General features: G+C 51.0%; 12 non-coding genes across 12 annotated transcripts; all 12 read left to right on the top strand.

Annotated features, from left to right (window-relative positions):
- The first annotated feature begins 305 nt into the window (after nucleotides 1-305).
- Nucleotides 306-388, top strand: TRNAL-CAG (transfer RNA leucine (anticodon CAG)). The gene has a single exon. It is a non-coding gene; the product is annotated as a tRNA-Leu (tRNA).
- A 1,580-nt stretch (nucleotides 389-1,968) lies between these two features.
- On the top strand, nucleotides 1,969-2,051 carry TRNAL-CAG (transfer RNA leucine (anticodon CAG)). Its single transcript has one exon. It is a non-coding gene; the product is annotated as a tRNA-Leu (tRNA).
- Nucleotides 2,052-3,081: 1,030 nt separating this feature from the next.
- TRNAL-CAG (transfer RNA leucine (anticodon CAG)) lies at nucleotides 3,082-3,164 on the top strand. The gene has a single exon. It is a non-coding gene; the product is annotated as a tRNA-Leu (tRNA).
- A 482-nt stretch (nucleotides 3,165-3,646) lies between these two features.
- On the top strand, nucleotides 3,647-3,729 carry TRNAL-CAG (transfer RNA leucine (anticodon CAG)). The gene has a single exon. It is a non-coding gene; the product is annotated as a tRNA-Leu (tRNA).
- A 1,030-nt stretch (nucleotides 3,730-4,759) lies between these two features.
- Nucleotides 4,760-4,842, top strand: TRNAL-CAG (transfer RNA leucine (anticodon CAG)). The gene has a single exon. It is a non-coding gene; the product is annotated as a tRNA-Leu (tRNA).
- Nucleotides 4,843-5,324: 482 nt separating this feature from the next.
- On the top strand, nucleotides 5,325-5,407 carry TRNAL-CAG (transfer RNA leucine (anticodon CAG)). Its single transcript has one exon. It is a non-coding gene; the product is annotated as a tRNA-Leu (tRNA).
- A 1,580-nt stretch (nucleotides 5,408-6,987) lies between these two features.
- Nucleotides 6,988-7,070, top strand: TRNAL-CAG (transfer RNA leucine (anticodon CAG)). The gene has a single exon. It is a non-coding gene; the product is annotated as a tRNA-Leu (tRNA).
- A 1,580-nt stretch (nucleotides 7,071-8,650) lies between these two features.
- Nucleotides 8,651-8,733, top strand: TRNAL-CAG (transfer RNA leucine (anticodon CAG)). Its single transcript has one exon. It is a non-coding gene; the product is annotated as a tRNA-Leu (tRNA).
- Nucleotides 8,734-9,763: 1,030 nt separating this feature from the next.
- TRNAL-CAG (transfer RNA leucine (anticodon CAG)) lies at nucleotides 9,764-9,846 on the top strand. The gene has a single exon. It is a non-coding gene; the product is annotated as a tRNA-Leu (tRNA).
- Nucleotides 9,847-10,328: 482 nt separating this feature from the next.
- TRNAL-CAG (transfer RNA leucine (anticodon CAG)) lies at nucleotides 10,329-10,411 on the top strand. The gene has a single exon. It is a non-coding gene; the product is annotated as a tRNA-Leu (tRNA).
- A 1,030-nt stretch (nucleotides 10,412-11,441) lies between these two features.
- On the top strand, nucleotides 11,442-11,524 carry TRNAL-CAG (transfer RNA leucine (anticodon CAG)). The gene has a single exon. It is a non-coding gene; the product is annotated as a tRNA-Leu (tRNA).
- A 482-nt stretch (nucleotides 11,525-12,006) lies between these two features.
- Nucleotides 12,007-12,089, top strand: TRNAL-CAG (transfer RNA leucine (anticodon CAG)). The gene has a single exon. It is a non-coding gene; the product is annotated as a tRNA-Leu (tRNA).
- The last annotated feature ends 479 nt before the right edge of the window (nucleotides 12,090-12,568 follow it).

Below are 12,568 nucleotides of genomic sequence, written 5' to 3' on the forward strand. Positions count from 1 at the left end.
GAAAAACCATCTTTGGACTGGGCCGGCCTTGTGGACATGCAAACGGGCGCACCGCGACATTTTGCCTTTGGAAAAAATGCATAAAGAACCCAATGTGTTGTCCTTTTAACTGGGCCTAGTGGGAATGAAGTGACATTTTTAAAATGGATGGGGAGGGTGGTGGGTTAGGAGGGGTGGGTGGGATGCGCGAGAGTATATTCCTGGCAGACTGTGGAGACATTTTAGGAAATCCAAGAGGATTTAAGTGTGGTCAAAGACTTGCCAACATAGCCTCTAAGCCGATTCAGGCGAGCGCCTAAGGCAGAGTCAGGATGGCCGAGTGGTCTAAGGCGCTGCGTTCAGGTCGCAGTCTCCTCTGGAGGCGTGGGTTCGAATCCCACTTCTGACATGCCTGAAATGGGTTTTTACTTTTCATGTGATTGCATTCCACGCTTCCTATAACTGCCGGCCACGGATTTCTGGAACAGGGAGATGGAGTTGGAGCTTGCTCCACACACTCCCGTCCTCCAGCTAGGTCTGCAGTTGGTCCTGGAATGCTTGACTGCCCTTTTGGCAGGTGTACTACAGTGCTTAAATGAAAAACCGTCTTAGGACTGTGCTAGCTTTGTGGACTTGCAAATGGGCGCAGCGCGGCATTTTGTCTTTGGAAAAAATGCATAAAGAACCCAACGTCTTGTCCTTTTCACTGGGCCTAGTTGGAATGAAGTGACCTATTTGAAATGGGGGTCAGGTGGAAAGTTAGTGTGACATAGTGGGAGGCAGATGGAGGAGTGAGTGGGGGGAAGCGAGAGGTAAAAAGGCAGGCAGAGGAGTGAACACAGTTCTTCCTCCTCGCCCTCTGCCCAACCAACCACCTGCCTGCCCAAACGGCCCCGAACGGCCACGAACGGCCATTGTATATAGGCTTTGCTGGCAGAACTCTTTAGCCCTGTAATTTAGAGTGAGTCCTGTGCAGGAGTACAGGGAGATCAGGCCGGCCCATACACAGTCCTTTCAGCCTAAACAGGCTCCCCGGCACTAGTGCCCAACCTCTTGTGACCAAGAAGGCTCTAGCACACTGCCTGAACCTCCTGAAGGGTTGGACACAGTGCATGCTTTTATTTGCATAAACCAGCCCGCCTCCTGCCTTCCTATTCCCTGAGGTGTAGTTGCTCGTGTCTGTTAACAGGTGGCAGGCAGCACCGTTCTGCAGAAACATGAAAGACTCATGTGTGCTTGTGACAAGTAGCTGCTGTACATAGGGATTGAACCCTGCACGTCTGTGCCAGTAGTCGTTGTATGAGTGCTGCCCTGCCTGTGATTATTCTTTTGGGAGGAATTTGGAGACTTTAATGCAATAGGAGAGGATTTTAGGCGGGTGGTCTTTGAGACTTTCCAACATTGCCTCTAAGCCGCATCTGAGGGGTGCAAACGGCAGAGTCAGGATGGCCGAGTGGTCTAAGGCGCTGCGTTCAGGTCGCAGTGGGTTCGAATCCCACCTCTGACATGTCTGTAACAGATTTTTTCTTTTCATTTGATTGTAACATTCCAGGCGTCCTATAACTGCTGGCCAAGGCTTTCTGGAACAGGGAGATGGAGTTGGAGCACGCACTGCAGGCCTCATGGTTGATTTCCAGTGCTTCCTGTATTTCCTCGCTTCTTTTTTGGGAAAGTGAACTCCAGTGAAAAACCATCTTTGGACTGGGCCGGCCTTGTGGACATGCAAACGGGCGCACCGCGACATTTTGCCTTTGGAAAAAATGCATAAAGAACCCAATGTGTTGTCCTTTTAACTGGGCCTAGTGGGAATGAAGTGACATTTTTAAAATGGATGGGGAGGGTGGTGGGTTAGGAGGGGTGGGTGGGATGCGCGAGAGTATATTCCTGGCAGACTGTGGAGACATTTTAGGAAATCCAAGAGGATTTAAGTGTGGTCAAAGACTTGCCAACATAGCCTCTAAGCCGATTCAGGCGAGCGCCTAAGGCAGAGTCAGGATGGCCGAGTGGTCTAAGGCTCTGCGTTCAGGTCGCAGTCTCCTCTGGAGGCGTGGGTTCGAATCCCACTTCTGACATGCCTGAAATGGGTTTTTACTTTTCATGTGATTGCATTCCACGCTTCCTATAACTGCCGGCCACGGATTTCTGGAACAGGGAGATGGAGTTGGAGCTTGCTCCACACACTCCCGTCCTCCAGCTAGGTCTGCAGTTGGTCCTGGAATGCTTGACTGCCCTTTTGGCAGGTGTACTACAGTGCTTAAATGAAAAACCGTCTTAGGACTGTGCTAGCTTTGTGGACTTGCAAATGGGCGCAGCGCGGCATTTTGTCTTTGGAAAAAATGCATAAAGAACCCAACGTCTTGTCCTTTTCACTGGGCCTAGTTGGAATGAAGTGACCTATTTGAAATGGGGGTCAGGTGGAAAGTTAGTGTGACATAGTGGGAGGCAGATGGAGGAGTGAGTGGGGGGAAGCGAGAGGTAAAAAGGCAGGCAGAGGAGTGAACACAGTTCTTCCTCCTCGCCCTCTGCCCAACCAACCACCTGCCTGCCCAAACGGCCCCGAACGGCCACGAACGGCCATTGTATATAGGCTTTGCTGGCAGAACTCTTTAGCCCTGTAATTTAGAGTGAGTCCTGTGCAGGAGTACAGGGAGATCAGGCCGGCCCATACACAGTCCTTTCAGCCTAAACAGGCTCCCCGGCACTAGTGCCCAACCTCTTGTGACCAAGAAGGCTCTAGCACACTGCCTGAACCTCCTGAAGGGTTGGACACAGTGCATGCTTTTATTTGCATAAACCAGCCCGCCTCCTGCCTTCCTATTTCCTGAGGTGTAGTTGCTCGTGTCTGTTAACAGGTGGCAGGCAGCACCGTTCTGCAGAAACATGAAAGACTCATGTGTGCTTGTGACAAGTAGCTGCTGTACATAGGGATTGAACCCTGCACGTCTGTGCCAGTAGTCGTTGTATGAGTGCTGCCCTGCCTGTGATTATTCTTTTGGGAGGAATTTGGAGACTTTAATGCAATAGGAGAGGATTTTAGGCGGGTGGTCTTTGAGACTTTCCAACATTGCCTCTAAGCCGCATCTGAGGGGTGCAAACGGCAGAGTCAGGATGGCCGAGTGGTCTAAGGCGCTGCGTTCAGGTCGCAGTCTCCGCTGGAGGCGTGGGTTCGAATCCCACCTCTGACATGTCTGTAACAGATTTTTTCTTTTCATTTGATTGTAACATTCCAGGCGTCCTATAACTGCTGGCCAAGGCTTTCTGGAACAGGGAGATGGAGTTGGAGCACGCACTGCAGGCCTCATGGTTGATTTCCAGTGCTTCCTGTATTTCCTCGCTTCTTTTTTGGGAAAGTGAACTCCAGTGAAAAACCATCTTTGGACTGGGCCGGCCTTGTGGACATGCAAACGGGCGCACCGCGACATTTTGCCTTTGGAAAAAATGCATAAAGAACCCAATGTGTTGTCCTTTTAACTGGGCCTAGTGGGAATGAAGTGACATTTTTAAAATGGATGGGGAGGGTGGTGGGTTAGGAGGGGTGGGTGGGATGCGCGAGAGTATATTCCTGGCAGACTGTGGAGACATTTTAGGAAATCCAAGAGGATTTAAGTGTGGTCAAAGACTTGCCAACATAGCCTCTAAGCCGATTCAGGCGAGCGCCTAAGGCAGAGTCAGGATGGCCGAGTGGTCTAAGGCGCTGCGTTCAGGTCGCAGTCTCCTCTGGAGGCGTGGGTTCGAATCCCACTTCTGACATGCCTGAAATGGGTTTTTACTTTTCATGTGATTGCATTCCACGCTTCCTATAACTGCCGGCCACGGATTTCTGGAACAGGGAGATGGAGTTGGAGCTTGCTCCACACACTCCCGTCCTCCAGCTAGGTCTGCAGTTGGTCCTGGAATGCTTGACTGCCCTTTTGGCAGGTGTACTACAGTGCTTAAATGAAAAACCGTCTTAGGACTGTGCTAGCTTTGTGGACTTGCAAATGGGCGCAGCGCGGCATTTTGTCTTTGGAAAAAATGCATAAAGAACCCAACGTCTTGTCCTTTTCACTGGGCCTAGTTGGAATGAAGTGACCTATTTGAAATGGGGGTCAGGTGGAAAGTTAGTGTGACATAGTGGGAGGCAGATGGAGGAGTGAGTGGGGGGAAGCGAGAGGTAAAAAGGCAGGCAGAGGAGTGAACACAGTTCTTCCTCCTCGCCCTCTGCCCAACCAACCACCTGCCTGCCCAAACGGCCCCGAACGGCCACGAACGGCCATTGTATATAGGCTTTGCTGGCAGAACTCTTTAGCCCTGTAATTTAGAGTGAGTCCTGTGCAGGAGTACAGGGAGATCAGGCCGGCCCATACACAGTCCTTTCAGCCTAAACAGGCTCCCCGGCACTAGTGCCCAACCTCTTGTGACCAAGAAGGCTCTAGCACACTGCCTGAACCTCCTGAAGGGTTGGACACAGTGCATGCTTTTATTTGCATAAACCAGCCCGCCTCCTGCCTTCCTATTTCCTGAGGTGTAGTTGCTCGTGTCTGTTAACAGGTGGCAGGCAGCACCGTTCTGCAGAAACATGAAAGACTCATGTGTGCTTGTGACAAGTAGCTGCTGTACATAGGGATTGAACCCTGCACGTCTGTGCCAGTAGTCGTTGTATGAGTGCTGCCCTGCCTGTGATTATTCTTTTGGGAGGAATTTGGAGACTTTAATGCAATAGGAGAGGATTTTAGGCGGGTGGTCTTTGAGACTTTCCAACATTGCCTCTAAGCCGCATCTGAGGGGTGCAAACGGCAGAGTCAGGATGGCCGAGTGGTCTAAGGCGCTGCGTTCAGGTCGCAGTCTCCGCTGGAGGCGTGGGTTCGAATCCCACCTCTGACATGTCTGTAACAGATTTTTTCTTTTCATTTGATTGTAACATTCCAGGCGTCCTATAACTGCTGGCCAAGGCTTTCTGGAACAGGGAGATGGAGTTGGAGCACGCACTGCAGGCCTCATGGTTGATTTCCAGTGCTTCCTGTATTTCCTCGCTTCTTTTTTGGGAAAGTGAACTCCAGTGAAAAACCATCTTTGGACTGGGCCGGCCTTGTGGACATGCAAACGGGCGCACCGCGACATTTTGCCTTTGGAAAAAATGCATAAAGAACCCAATGTGTTGTCCTTTTAACTGGGCCTAGTGGGAATGAAGTGACATTTTTAAAATGGATGGGGAGGGTGGTGGGTTAGGAGGGGTGGGTGGGATGCGCGAGAGTATATTCCTGGCAGACTGTGGAGACATTTTAGGAAATCCAAGAGGATTTAAGTGTGGTCAAAGACTTGCCAACATAGCCTCTAAGCCGATTCAGGCGAGCGCCTAAGGCAGAGTCAGGATGGCCGAGTGGTCTAAGGCGCTGCGTTCAGGTCGCAGTCTCCTCTGGAGGCGTGGGTTCGAATCCCACTTCTGACATGCCTGAAATGGGTTTTTACTTTTCATGTGATTGCATTCCACGCTTCCTATAACTGCCGGCCACGGATTTCTGGAACAGGGAGATGGAGTTGGAGCTTGCTCCACACACTCCCGTCCTCCAGCTAGGTCTGCAGTTGGTCCTGGAATGCTTGACTGCCCTTTTGGCAGGTGTACTACAGTGCTTAAATGAAAAACCGTCTTAGGACTGTGCTAGCTTTGTGGACTTGCAAATGGGCGCAGCGCGGCATTTTGTCTTTGGAAAAAATGCATAAAGAACCCAACGTCTTGTCCTTTTCACTGGGCCTAGTTGGAATGAAGTGACCTATTTGAAATGGGGGTCAGGTGGAAAGTTAGTGTGACATAGTGGGAGGCAGATGGAGGAGTGAGTGGGGGGAAGCGAGAGGTAAAAAGGCAGGCAGAGGAGTGAACACAGTTCTTCCTCCTCGCCCTCTGCCCAACCAACCACCTGCCTGCCCAAACGGCCCCGAACGGCCACGAACGGCCATTGTATATAGGCTTTGCTGGCAGAACTCTTTAGCCCTGTAATTTAGAGTGAGTCCTGTGCAGGAGTACAGGGAGATCAGGCCGGCCCATACACAGTCCTTTCAGCCTAAACAGGCTCCCCGGCACTAGTGCCCAACCTCTTGTGACCAAGAAGGCTCTAGCACACTGCCTGAACCTCCTGAAGGGTTGGACACAGTGCATGCTTTTATTTGCATAAACCAGCCCGCCTCCTGCCTTCCTATTTCCTGAGGTGTAGTTGCTCGTGTCTGTTAACAGGTGGCAGGCAGCACCGTTCTGCAGAAACATGAAAGACTCATGTGTGCTTGTGACAAGTAGCTGCTGTACATAGGGATTGAACCCTGCACGTCTGTGCCAGTAGTCGTTGTATGAGTGCTGCCCTGCCTGTGATTATTCTTTTGGGAGGAATTTGGAGACTTTAATGCAATAGGAGAGGATTTTAGGCGGGTGGTCTTTGAGACTTTCCAACATTGCCTCTAAGCCGCATCTGAGGGGTGCAAACGGCAGAGTCAGGATGGCCGAGTGGTCTAAGGCGCTGCGTTCAGGTCGCAGTGGGTTCGAATCCCACCTCTGACATGTCTGTAACAGATTTTTTCTTTTCATTTGATTGTAACATTCCAGGCGTCCTATAACTGCTGGCCAAGGCTTTCTGGAACAGGGAGATGGAGTTGGAGCACGCACTGCAGGCCTCATGGTTGATTTCCAGTGCTTCCTGTATTTCCTCGCTTCTTTTTTGGGAAAGTGAACTCCAGTGAAAAACCATCTTTGGACTGGGCCGGCCTTGTGGACATGCAAACGGGCGCACCGCGACATTTTGCCTTTGGAAAAAATGCATAAAGAACCCAATGTGTTGTCCTTTTAACTGGGCCTAGTGGGAATGAAGTGACATTTTTAAAATGGATGGGGAGGGTGGTGGGTTAGGAGGGGTGGGTGGGATGCGCGAGAGTATATTCCTGGCAGACTGTGGAGACATTTTAGGAAATCCAAGAGGATTTAAGTGTGGTCAAAGACTTGCCAACATAGCCTCTAAGCCGATTCAGGCGAGCGCCTAAGGCAGAGTCAGGATGGCCGAGTGGTCTAAGGCGCTGCGTTCAGGTCGCAGTCTCCTCTGGAGGCGTGGGTTCGAATCCCACTTCTGACATGCCTGAAATGGGTTTTTACTTTTCATGTGATTGCATTCCACGCTTCCTATAACTGCCGGCCACGGATTTCTGGAACAGGGAGATGGAGTTGGAGCTTGCTCCACACACTCCCGTCCTCCAGCTAGGTCTGCAGTTGGTCCTGGAATGCTTGACTGCCCTTTTGGCAGGTGTACTACAGTGCTTAAATGAAAAACCGTCTTAGGACTGTGCTAGCTTTGTGGACTTGCAAATGGGCGCAGCGCGGCATTTTGTCTTTGGAAAAAATGCATAAAGAACCCAACGTCTTGTCCTTTTCACTGGGCCTAGTTGGAATGAAGTGACCTATTTGAAATGGGGGTCAGGTGGAAAGTTAGTGTGACATAGTGGGAGGCAGATGGAGGAGTGAGTGGGGGGAAGCGAGAGGTAAAAAGGCAGGCAGAGGAGTGAACACAGTTCTTCCTCCTCGCCCTCTGCCCAACCAACCACCTGCCTGCCCAAACGGCCCCGAACGGCCACGAACGGCCATTGTATATAGGCTTTGCTGGCAGAACTCTTTAGCCCTGTAATTTAGAGTGAGTCCTGTGCAGGAGTACAGGGAGATCAGGCCGGCCCATACACAGTCCTTTCAGCCTAAACAGGCTCCCCGGCACTAGTGCCCAACCTCTTGTGACCAAGAAGGCTCTAGCACACTGCCTGAACCTCCTGAAGGGTTGGACACAGTGCATGCTTTTATTTGCATAAACCAGCCCGCCTCCTGCCTTCCTATTTCCTGAGGTGTAGTTGCTCGTGTCTGTTAACAGGTGGCAGGCAGCACCGTTCTGCAGAAACATGAAAGACTCATGTGTGCTTGTGACAAGTAGCTGCTGTACATAGGGATTGAACCCTGCACGTCTGTGCCAGTAGTCGTTGTATGAGTGCTGCCCTGCCTGTGATTATTCTTTTGGGAGGAATTTGGAGACTTTAATGCAATAGGAGAGGATTTTAGGCGGGTGGTCTTTGAGACTTTCCAACATTGCCTCTAAGCCGCATCTGAGGGGTGCAAACGGCAGAGTCAGGATGGCCGAGTGGTCTAAGGCGCTGCGTTCAGGTCGCAGTGGGTTCGAATCCCACCTCTGACATGTCTGTAACAGATTTTTTCTTTTCATTTGATTGTAACATTCCAGGCGTCCTATAACTGCTGGCCAAGGCTTTCTGGAACAGGGAGATGGAGTTGGAGCACGCACTGCAGGCCTCATGGTTGATTTCCAGTGCTTCCTGTATTTCCTCGCTTCTTTTTTGGGAAAGTGAACTCCAGTGAAAAACCATCTTTGGACTGGGCCGGCCTTGTGGACATGCAAACGGGCGCACCGCGACATTTTGCCTTTGGAAAAAATGCATAAAGAACCCAATGTGTTGTCCTTTTAACTGGGCCTAGTGGGAATGAAGTGACATTTTTAAAATGGATGGGGAGGGTGGTGGGTTAGGAGGGGTGGGTGGGATGCGCGAGAGTATATTCCTGGCAGACTGTGGAGACATTTTAGGAAATCCAAGAGGATTTAAGTGTGGTCAAAGACTTGCCAACATAGCCTCTAAGCCGATTCAGGCGAGCGCCTAAGGCAGAGTCAGGATGGCCGAGTGGTCTAAGGCGCTGCGTTCAGGTCGCAGTCTCCTCTGGAGGCGTGGGTTCGAATCCCACTTCTGACATGCCTGAAATGGGTTTTTACTTTTCATGTGATTGCATTCCACGCTTCCTATAACTGCCGGCCACGGATTTCTGGAACAGGGAGATGGAGTTGGAGCTTGCTCCACACACTCCCGTCCTCCAGCTAGGTCTGCAGTTGGTCCTGGAATGCTTGACTGCCCTTTTGGCAGGTGTACTACAGTGCTTAAATGAAAAACCGTCTTAGGACTGTGCTAGCTTTGTGGACTTGCAAATGGGCGCAGCGCGGCATTTTGTCTTTGGAAAAAATGCATAAAGAACCCAACGTCTTGTCCTTTTCACTGGGCCTAGTTGGAATGAAGTGACCTATTTGAAATGGGGGTCAGGTGGAAAGTTAGTGTGACATAGTGGGAGGCAGATGGAGGAGTGAGTGGGGGGAAGCGAGAGGTAAAAAGGCAGGCAGAGGAGTGAACACAGTTCTTCCTCCTCGCCCTCTGCCCAACCAACCACCTGCCTGCCCAAACGGCCCCGAACGGCCACGAACGGCCATTGTATATAGGCTTTGCTGGCAGAACTCTTTAGCCCTGTAATTTAGAGTGAGTCCTGTGCAGGAGTACAGGGAGATCAGGCCGGCCCATACACAGTCCTTTCAGCCTAAACAGGCTCCCCGGCACTAGTGCCCAACCTCTTGTGACCAAGAAGGCTCTAGCACACTGCCTGAACCTCCTGAAGGGTTGGACACAGTGCATGCTTTTATTTGCATAAACCAGCCCGCCTCCTGCCTTCCTATTTCCTGAGGTGTAGTTGCTCGTGTCTGTTAACAGGTGGCAGGCAGCACCGTTCTGCAGAAACATGAAAGACTCATGTGTGCTTGTGACAAGTAGCTGCTGTACATAGGGATTGAACCCTGCACGTCTGTGCCAGTAGTCGTTGTATGAGTGCTGCCCTGCCTGTGATTATTCTTTTGGGAGGAATTTGGAGACTTTAATGCAATAGGAGAGGATTTTAGGCGGGTGGTCTTTGAGACTTTCCAACATTGCCTCTAAGCCGCATCTGAGGGGTGCAAACGGCAGAGTCAGGATGGCCGAGTGGTCTAAGGCGCTGCGTTCAGGTCGCAGTCTCCGCTGGAGGCGTGGGTTTGAATCCCACCTCTGACATGTCTGTAACAGATTTTTTCTTTTCATTTGATTGTAACATTCCAGGCGTCCTATAACTGCTGGCCAAGGCTTTCTGGAACAGGGAGATGGAGTTGGAGCACGCACTGCAGGCCTCATGGTTGATTTCCAGTGCTTCCTGTATTTCCTCGCTTCTTTTTTGGGAAAGTGAACTCCAGTGAAAAACCATCTTTGGACTGGGCCGGCCTTGTGGACATGCAAACGGGCGCACCGCGACATTTTGCCTTTGGAAAAAATGCATAAAGAACCCAATGTGTTGTCCTTTTAACTGGGCCTAGTGGGAATGAAGTGACATTTTTAAAATGGATGGGGAGGGTGGTGGGTTAGGAGGGGTGGGTGGGATGCGCGAGAGTATATTCCTGGCAGACTGTGGAGACATTTTAGGAAATCCAAGAGGATTTAAGTGTGGTCAAAGACTTGCCAACATAGCCTCTAAGCCGATTCAGGCGAGCGCCTAAGGCAGAGTCAGGATGGCCGAGTGGTCTAAGGCGCTGCGTTCAGGTCGCAGTCTCCTCTGGAGGCGTGGGTTCGAATCCCACTTCTGACATGCCTGAAATGGGTTTTTACTTTTCATGTGATTGCATTCCACGCTTCCTATAACTGCCGGCCACGGATTTCTGGAACAGGGAGATGGAGTTGGAGCTTGCTCCACACACTCCCGTCCTCCAGCTAGGTCTGCAGTTGGTCCTGGAATGCTTGACTGCCCTTTTGGCAGGTGTACTACAGTGCTTAAATGAAAAACCGTCTTAGGACTGTGCTAGCTTTGTGGACTTGCAAATGGGCGCAGCGCGGCATTTTGTCTTTGGAAAAAATGCATAAAGAACCCAACGTCTTGTCCTTTTCACTGGGCCTAGTTGGAATGAAGTGACCTATTTGAAATGGGGGTCAGGTGGAAAGTTAGTGTGACATAGTGGGAGGCAGATGGAGGAGTGAGTGGGGGGAAGCGAGAGGTAAAAAGGCAGGCAGAGGAGTGAACACAGTTCTTCCTCCTCGCCCTCTGCCCAACCAACCACCTGCCTGCCCAAACGGCCCCGAACGGCCACGAACGGCCATTGTATATAGGCTTTGCTGGCAGAACTCTTTAGCCCTGTAATTTAGAGTGAGTCCTGTGCAGGAGTACAGGGAGATCAGGCCGGCCCATACACAGTCCTTTCAGCCTAAACAGGCTCCCCGGCACTAGTGCCCAACCTCTTGTGACCAAGAAGGCTCTAGCACACTGCCTGAACCTCCTGAAGGGTTGGACACAGTGCATGCTTTTATTTGCATAAACCAGCCCGCCTCCTGCCTTCCTATTTCCTGAGGTGTAGTTGCTCGTGTCTGTTAACAGGTGGCAGGCAGCACCGTTCTGCAGAAACATGAAAGACTCATGTGTGCTTGTGACAAGTAGCTGCTGTACATAGGGATTGAACCCTGCACGTCTGTGCCAGTAGTCGTTGTATGAGTGCTGCCCTGCCTGTGATTATTCTTTTGGGAGGAATTTGGAGACTTTAATGCAATAGGAGAGGATTTTAGGCGGGTGGTCTTTGAGACTTTCCAACATTGCCTCTAAGCCGCATCTGAGGGGTGCAAACGGCAGAGTCAGGATGGCCGAGTGGTCTAAGGCGCTGCGTTCAGGTCGCAGTCTCCGCTGGAGGCGTGGGTTTGAATCCCACCTCTGACATGTCTGTAACAGATTTTTTCTTTTCATTTGATTGTAACATTCCAGGCGTCCTATAACTGCTGGCCAAGGCTTTCTGGAACAGGGAGATGGAGTTGGAGCACGCACTGCAGGCCTCATGGTTGATTTCCAGTGCTTCCTGTATTTCCTCGCTTCTTTTTTGGGAAAGTGAACTCCAGTGAAAAACCATCTTTGGACTGGGCCGGCCTTGTGGACATGCAAACGGGCGCACCGCGACATTTTGCCTTTGGAAAAAATGCATAAAGAACCCAATGTGTTGTCCTTTTAACTGGGCCTAGTGGGAATGAAGTGACATTTTTAAAATGGATGGGGAGGGTGGTGGGTTAGGAGGGGTGGGTGGGATGCGCGAGAGTATATTCCTGGCAGACTGTGGAGACATTTTAGGAAATCCAAGAGGATTTAAGTGTGGTCAAAGACTTGCCAACATAGCCTCTAAGCCGATTCAGGCGAGCGCCTAAGGCAGAGTCAGGATGGCCGAGTGGTCTAAGGCGCTGCGTTCAGGTCGCAGTCTCCTCTGGAGGCGTGGGTTCGAATCCCACTTCTGACATGCCTGAAATGGGTTTTTACTTTTCATGTGATTGCATTCCACGCTTCCTATAACTGCCGGCCACGGATTTCTGGAACAGGGAGATGGAGTTGGAGCTTGCTCCACACACTCCCGTCCTCCAGCTAGGTCTGCAGTTGGTCCTGGAATGCTTGACTGCCCTTTTGGCAGGTGTACTACAGTGCTTAAATGAAAAACCGTCTTAGGACTGTGCTAGCTTTGTGGACTTGCAAATGGGCGCAGCGCGGCATTTTGTCTTTGGAAAAAATGCATAAAGAACCCAACGTCTTGTCCTTTTCACTGGGCCTAGTTGGAATGAAGTGACCTATTTGAAATGGGGGTCAGGTGGAAAGTTAGTGTGACATAGTGGGAGGCAGATGGAGGAGTGAGTGGGGGGAAGCGAGAGGTAAAAAGGCAGGCAGAGGAGTGAACACAGTTCTTCCTCCTCGCCCTCTGCCCAACCAACCACCTGCCTGCCCAAA

The sequence above is a fragment of the Ambystoma mexicanum genome, chromosome 11, assembly GCF_040938575.1.
Source record: "Ambystoma mexicanum isolate Mex_15411 chromosome 11, UKY_AmexF1_1, whole genome shotgun sequence".
In the NCBI taxonomy this organism is placed as follows: domain Eukaryota; kingdom Metazoa; phylum Chordata; class Amphibia; order Caudata; family Ambystomatidae; genus Ambystoma; species Ambystoma mexicanum.